Genomic DNA, 7,500 nt, shown 5'->3' on the forward strand with positions numbered 1-7,500 from the left:
CACATTAAGTGGCTGCCCTTAGTATCAGGAGCAGCGGGGATCAGATTAAGCAACAGCCGGGAAAAGATCAGCCAACCGCGGGGGAACTCATTAACCAGTTTCGTGGGAACTCATTAACCAGTTTCGGGAATACTTCCACCAAAGGCGGGGAAAACATGAACCAACGGCGGGGAAGCCATTGTCCAACAGTGGGGAGCACATTAAGCAGCTGCCCTTAGTATCAGGAGCAGCGGGGTACAAATGAACCAGCAGCGGGGAAAAACAGCTTCGTGGGAACTCATTAACCAGTTTCGTGGGAACTCATTAACCAGTTCGTGGGAACTCATTAACCAGTTTCGGGAAAACATCCACCAAAGGCGGGGAAAGCATCAACCAACGGCGGGGAAGCCATTGTCCAGCAGTGGGGAGCACATTAAGCAGCTGCCCTTAGTATCAGGAGCAGCGGGGTACAAATGAACAAGCAGCGGGGAAAACAACTCCGTGGGAACTCATTAACCAGTTTCCTGGGAACTCATTAACCAGTTTCGGGAAACCTTCCACCAAAGGCGGGGAAAACATGCACCAACGGCGGGGAAGCCATTGTCCAACAGGGGGGAGTACATTAAGCAGCTGCCCTTAGTATCAGGAGCAGCGGGGATCAGATTAAGCAACAGCCGGGAAAAGATCAGCCAACCGCGGGGGAACTCATTAACCAGTTTCGTGGGAACTCATTAACCAGTTTCGGGAAAACATCAACCAGAGGCGGGAAAACATGCACCAACGGCGGGGAAGCCATTGTCCAACAGGGGGGAGTACATTAAGCAGCTGCCCTTAGTATCAGGAGCAGCGGGGTACAAATGAACCAGCAGCGGGGAAAACAACTCCGTGGGAACTCATTAACCAGTTTCGTGGGAACTCATTAACCAGTTTCGGGAAACCTTCCACCAAAGGCGGGGAAAACATGCACCAACGGCGGGGAAACCATTGTCCAACAGGGGGGAGCACATTAAGCAGCTGCCCTTAGTATCAGGAGCAGCGGGGTACAAATGAACCAGCAGCGGGGACAACAACTCCGTGGGAACTCATTAACCAGTTTCGTGGGAACTCATTAACCAGTTTCGGGAAACCTTCCACCAAAGGCGGGGAAAACATGCACCAACGGCGGGGAAGCCATTGTCCAACAGGGGGGAGCACATTAAGCAGCTGCCCTTAGTATCAGGAGCAGCGGGGATCAGATTTAGCAGCAGCCGGGAAAAGATCAGGAAACCGCGGGGGAACTCATTAACCAGTTTCGTGGGAACTCATTAACCAGTTTCGGGAAAACATCAACCAGAGGCGGGGAAAGCATCAACCAACGGCGGGGAAGCCTTTGTCCAACAGGGGGGAGCACATTAAGCAGCTGCCCTTAGTATCAGGAGCAGCGGTGCACAAATGAACCAGCAGCGGGGAAAACAGCTTCGTGGGAACTCATTAACCAGTTTCGGGGGAACTCATTAACCAGTTTCGGGAAATCTTCCACCAGAGGCGGGGAAAGCATCAACCAACGGCGGGGAAGCCTTTGTCCAACAGGGGGGAGCACATTAAGCAGCTGCCCTTAGTCTCAGGAGCAGCGGGGAACAGATTAAGCAACAGCCGGGAAAAGATCAGCCAACCGCGGGGGAACTCATTAACCAGTTTCGTGGGAACTCATTAACCAGTTTCGTGGGAACTCATTAACCAGTTTCGGGAAAACGTCCACCAAAGGCGGGGAAAGCATCAGCCAACGGCGGGGAAGCCATTGTCCAACAGTGGGGAGCACATTAAGCAGCTGCCCTTAGTATCAGGAGCAGCGGGGATCAGATTAAGCAACAGCCGGGAAAAGATCAGCCAACCGCGGGGGAACTCATTAACCAGTTTCCTGGGAACTCATTAACCAGTTTCGGGAAATCCTCCACCAAAGGCGGGGAAAGCATCGACCAACGGCCGGGAAGCCTTTGTCCAACAGTGGGGAGCACATTAAGCAGCTGCCCTTAGTCTCAGGAGCAGCGGGGTACAAATGAACCAGCAGCGGGGAAAACAACTTCGTGGGAACTCATTAACCAGTTTCGTGGGAACTCATTAACCAGTTTCGGGAAAACATCCACCAGAGGCGGGGAAAGCATCAACCAACGGCGGGGAAGCCATTGTCCAACAGGGGGCAGTACATTAAGCAGCTGCCCTAAGTATCAGGAGCAGCGGGGATCAGATTAAGCAACAGCCGGGAAAAGATCAGCCAACCGCGGGGGAACTCATTAACCAGTTTCGTGGGAACTCATTAACCAGTTTCGGGGGAACTCATTAACCAGTTTCGGGAAACCTTCCACCAAAGGCGGGGAAAACATCAACCAGCGGCGGGGAAGCCATTGTCCAACAGGCGGGAGCACATTAAGCAGCTGCCCTTAGTATCAGGAGCAGCGGGGTACAAATGAACCAGCAGCGGGGAAAACAGCTTCGTGGGAACTCATTAACCAGTTTCGGGGGAACTCATTAACCAGTTTCGGGAAAACATCAACCAGAGGCGGGGAAAGCATCAACCAACGGCGGGGAAGCCTTCGTCCAACAGGGGGGAGCACATTAAGCAGCTGCCCTTAGTATCAGGAGCAGCGGGGTGCAAATGAACCAGCAGCGGGGAAAACAACTTCGTGGGAACTCATTAACCAGTTTCGTGGGAACTCATTAACCAGTTTCGTGGGAACTCATTAACCAGTTTCGGGAAAACGTCCACCAAAGGCGGGGAAAGCATCAACCAACGGCGGGGAAGCCATTGTCCAACAGACGGGAGCACATTAAGCAGCTGCCCTTAGTATCAGGAGCAGCGGGGATCAGAGTAAGCAACAGCCGGGAAAAGATCAGCCAACCGCGGGGGAACTCATTAACCAGTTTCGTGGGAACTCATTAACCAGTTTCGGGAAAACTTCCACCAAAGGCGGGGAAAACATGCACCAACGGCGGGGAAGCCATTGTCCAACAGGGGGGAGCACATTAAGCAGCTGCCCTTAGTATCAGGAGCAGCGGGGTACAAATGAACCAGCAGCGGGGAAAAAAACTTCGTGGGAACTCATTAACCAGTTTCGTGGGAACTCATTAACCAGTTTCGGGAAAACTTCCACCAAAGGCGGGGAAAACATGCACCAACGGCGGGGAAGCCATTGTCCAACAGGGGGGAGCACATTAAGCAGCTGCCCTTAGTATCAGGAGCAGCGGGGTACAAATGAACCAGCAGCGGGGAAAACAACTTCGTGGGAACTCATTAACCAGTTTCGTGGGAACTCATTAACCAGTTTCGGGAAAACGTCCACCAAAGGCGGGGAAAGCATCAACCAACGGCGGGGAAGCCATTGTCCAACAGGGGGAAGTACATTAAGCAGCTGCCCTTAGTATCAGGAGCAGCGGGGTACAAATGAACCAGCAGCGGGGAAAGCAACTTCGTGGGAACTCATTAACCAGTTTCGTGGGAACTCATTAACCAGTTTCGGGAAAACATCAACCAGAGGCGGGGAAAGCATCAACCAACGGCGGGGAAGCCATTGTCCTACAGTGGGGAGCACATTAAGCAGCTGCCCTTAGTATCAGGAGCCGCGGGGATCAGATTAAGCAACAGCCGGGAAAAGATCAGCCAACCGCGGGGGAACTCATTAACCAGTTTCGTGGGAACTCATTAACCAGTTTCTGGGGAACTCATTAACCAGTTTCGGGAAATCCTCCACCAAAGGCGGGGAAAGCATCGACCAACGGCCGGGAAGCCTTTGTCCAACAGTGGGGAGCACATTAAGCAGCTGCCCTTAGTCTCAGGAGCAGCGGGGTACAAATGAACCAGCAGCGGGGAAAACAACTTCGTGGGAACTCATTAACCAGTTTCGTGGGAACTCATTAACCAGTTTCGGGAAAACATCCACCAGAGGCGGGTAAAGCATCAACCAACGGCGGGGAAGCCATTGTCCAACAGGGGGCAGTACATTAAGCAGCTGCCCTAAGTATCAGGAGCAGCGGGGATCAGATTAAGCAACAGCCGGGAAAAGATCAACCAACCGCGGGGGAACTCATTAACCAGTTTCGTGGGAACTCATTAACCAGTTTCGGGGGAACTCATTAACCAGTTTCGGGAAAACATCAACCAGAGGCGGGGAAAGCATCAACCAACGGCGGGGAAGCCTTCGTCCAACAGGGGGGAGCACATTAAGCAGCTGCCCTTAGTATCAGGAGCAGCGGGGTGCAAATGAACCAGCAGCGGGGAAACAACTTCGTGGGAACTCATTAACCAGTTTCGTGGGAACTCATTAACCAGTTTCGGGAAAACATCCACCAGAGGCGGGTAAAGCATCAACCAACGGCGGGGAAGCCATTGTCCAACAGGGGGCAGTACATTAAGCAGCTGCCCTTAGTATCAGGAGCTGCGGGGATCAGACTAAGCAACAGCCGGGAAAACATTAACCAACTTCGGGGGAACTCATTAACCAATTATTTGATGACCGGTAGGCGGCGCTCTATCGGCTTCGGCGACCGGCGGGTGGCGGTTCGGGGTCGTGGCGACCCGGGGCGAGGCGGCCCGGCCGTTGAAATCGCGAAAAAACGCGTTTTTAAAAAGAACCGTCGGTCCCCATCGGGATGGATTTGACCCCCTCATGCCGCCGTCGGGACCTCTTCGGCGGCATGACTACCGGAGGTGTTCCCGCCGAGGTGGACACTTGCATTTTCTGGCACGGTGGGTTGGCGGGGTACCTGCAGAATAGCAGGAAGGCGATGGCAATGACATGTGGCAACTCATTAACCAGTTTTGACTTTGCTGCATTGAAGGCGGAAAATCGAAACAGGGCCCCGCTCGAGCCCCCAGGTCTGCCGGGACCGCACCGGGCCGCCGCCCCGACGGCCGTTCGGCCAGAAGGGGCTAGTATTTCTCCGGATTTTTGGCCGTTTTTCCGACTTTTTCGGACGTCGGAAAAGCGGCGGCCTGGCCACCGGCCGCGGCCGGGGGTGCCTTCCCCTCGAGCGAGGGCCCGGAATTCACCCGTTTGCAGCCCCGGAGGAGCTCCGCCGGCGGCCGGAATGGTTGAGACCATCGGCCGCGCTGAACGGAGCTCGGGTAACTCATTAACCAAACTGGACTTGGCCCCTGGCGCAGGAGGGGGGGTCCAGGTGAGGGCTGGCAGGCCGTGGCCACCCGGCAGCAGTGATGCACCCGCGATGGCGGTAGTCCTTCCGATTCGGAGGCTCCCTGGCCCCGCAGAGCAAAAATGGGAGCCGCACGGAGCTCTATGAAGTCAGATCCGGTCGGTGGTGGCGGGGCAGGGTGCACGGTTTCCCGCAGAGCTCGGCGGATCCGTCCCGCCGAGGTGGCCACTCGCATTTTCTGGCAGGGGAGTCCCGAGGCTGGTTAACCAGTTACCCCCGGAAGTGGGGATGGAGTTGAGATTGAACCGTTTTGCGGGGCCTCCGGGCCCCTTCCCCGGTAGGACTACCGGGGCACACCCCGCCGAGGTGGCCACTTGCATTTTCTGGCACGGGGGGTTGGCGGGGTACCTGCAGAATAGCAGGAAGGCGATGGCAATGACATGTGGCAACTCATTAACCAGTTTTGAGTTTGCTGCATTGAAGGAGGAAAATCGAAGCAGGGCCCCGCTCGAGCCCCCAGGTCTGCCGGGACCGCACCGGGCCCGCCGCCCCGACGGCCGTTCGGCCAGATTGGGCTAGTATTTCCCCGGATTTTCGGCCGTTTTTCCGACTTTTTCGGCCGTCGGAAAAGCGGCGGCCTGGGCACCGGCCGCGGCCGGGGGTGCCTTCCCCTCGAGCGAGGGCCCGGACCTCACCCGGTTGCAGCCCCGGGTGGGGCTCCGCCGGCGGCCGGAATGGTTGAGACCATCGGCCGCGCTGAACGGAGGTCTGGTAAATCATTAACCAAACTGGACTTAGTCTCTGGCAAGAGAGATGGTCCAGCCGACGGGCACGACCGAGGGCCCGGACCTCACCCGGCTGCAGCCCCGGGTGGGGCTCCGCCGGCGGCCGGAATGGTTGAGACCATCGGCCGCGCTGAACGGAGGTCTGGTAAATCATTAACCAAACTGGACTTAGTCTCTGGCAAGAGAGATGGTCCAGCCGACGGGCACGACCGAGGGCCCGGACCTCACCCGGCTGCAGCCCCGGGTGGGGCTCCGCCGGCGGCCGGAATGGTTGAGACCATCGGCCGCGCTGAACGGAGGTCTGGTAAATCATTAACCAAACTGGACTTAGTCTCTGGCAAGAGAGATGGTCCAGCCGACGGGCACGACCGAGGGCCCGGACCTCACCCGGTTGCAGCCCCGGGTGGAGCTCCGCCGGCGGCCGGAATGGTTGAGACCATCGGCCGCGCTGAACGGAGGTCTGGTAAATCATTAACCAAACTGGACTTAGTCTCTGGCAAGAGAGATGGTCCAGCCGACGGGCACGACCGAGGGCCCCGGACCTCACCCGGTTGCAGCCCCGGGTGGAGCTCCGCCGGCGGCCGGAATGGTTGAGACCATCGGCCGCGCTGAACGGAGCTCTGGTAAATCATTAACCAAACTGGACTTAGTCTCTGGCAAGAGAGATGGTCCAGCCGACGGGCACGACCGAGGGCCCCGGACCTCACCCGGTTGCAGCCCCGGGGGGAGCTCCGCCGGCGGCCGGAATGGTTGAGACCATCGGCCGCGCTGAACGGAGCTCTGGTAAATCATTAACCAAACTGGACTTAGTCTCTGGCAAGAGAGATGGTCCAGCCGACGGGCACGACCGAGGGCCCCGGACCTCACCCGGTTGCAGCCCCGGGTGGAGCTCCGCCGGCGGCCGGAATGGTTGAGACCATCGGCCGCGCTGAACGGAGCTCTGGTAAATCATTAACCAAACTGGACTTAGTCTCTGGCAAGAGAGATGGTCCAGCCGACGGGCACGACCGAGGGCCCCGGACCTCACCCGGTTGCAGCCCCGGGTGGAGCTCCGCCGGCGGCAGGAATGGTTGAGACCATCGGCCGCGCTGAACGGAGCTCTGGTAAATCATTAACCAAACTGGACTTAGTCTCTGGCAAGAGAGATGGTCCAGACGACGGGCACGGTGGCAGAGTTAGCCGAACTTGACTTAGCCTCTGGCCGCAGAGAGGGTCCATCAAACGGGGCACGGTGGGAGATTAAGCCGCACTAGGCTCAGGCTCTGGCCACGGGAGGGTGGCCCAGGTGTGAGCCGGCAGTAAATGGTGAACCAGTGAAAAGCCAGCACCCGAGGGTGCGGTTGTGCTGCCGACTTGGAGGCTCCCTGTGCCCGCAGAGCAAAAATGTGAGCACAGACGGAAGTCTATGAAGTCAGATCCGGTCGGCGGTCGCCAGGCTCGGTGCATGGTTTCCCGCAGAGGTTGGTGGATCCGTCCCGCCGAGGTGGGCACCTGCATTTTCTGGCACAAGTGTCCGGAGGCTGGTTAATGAGTTGCCGCCGGTAGCCCGCATGGAGTTGCGATTGACCCGTTTTGCGGGCCCCCCAGGCCTCATTCTCGGTAGGACTAC

The sequence above is a fragment of the Mustelus asterias genome, unplaced genomic scaffold (genome assembly GCF_964213995.1).
Source record: "Mustelus asterias unplaced genomic scaffold, sMusAst1.hap1.1 HAP1_SCAFFOLD_3415, whole genome shotgun sequence".
Classification (NCBI taxonomy): Eukaryota; Metazoa; Chordata; class Chondrichthyes; order Carcharhiniformes; family Triakidae; genus Mustelus; species Mustelus asterias.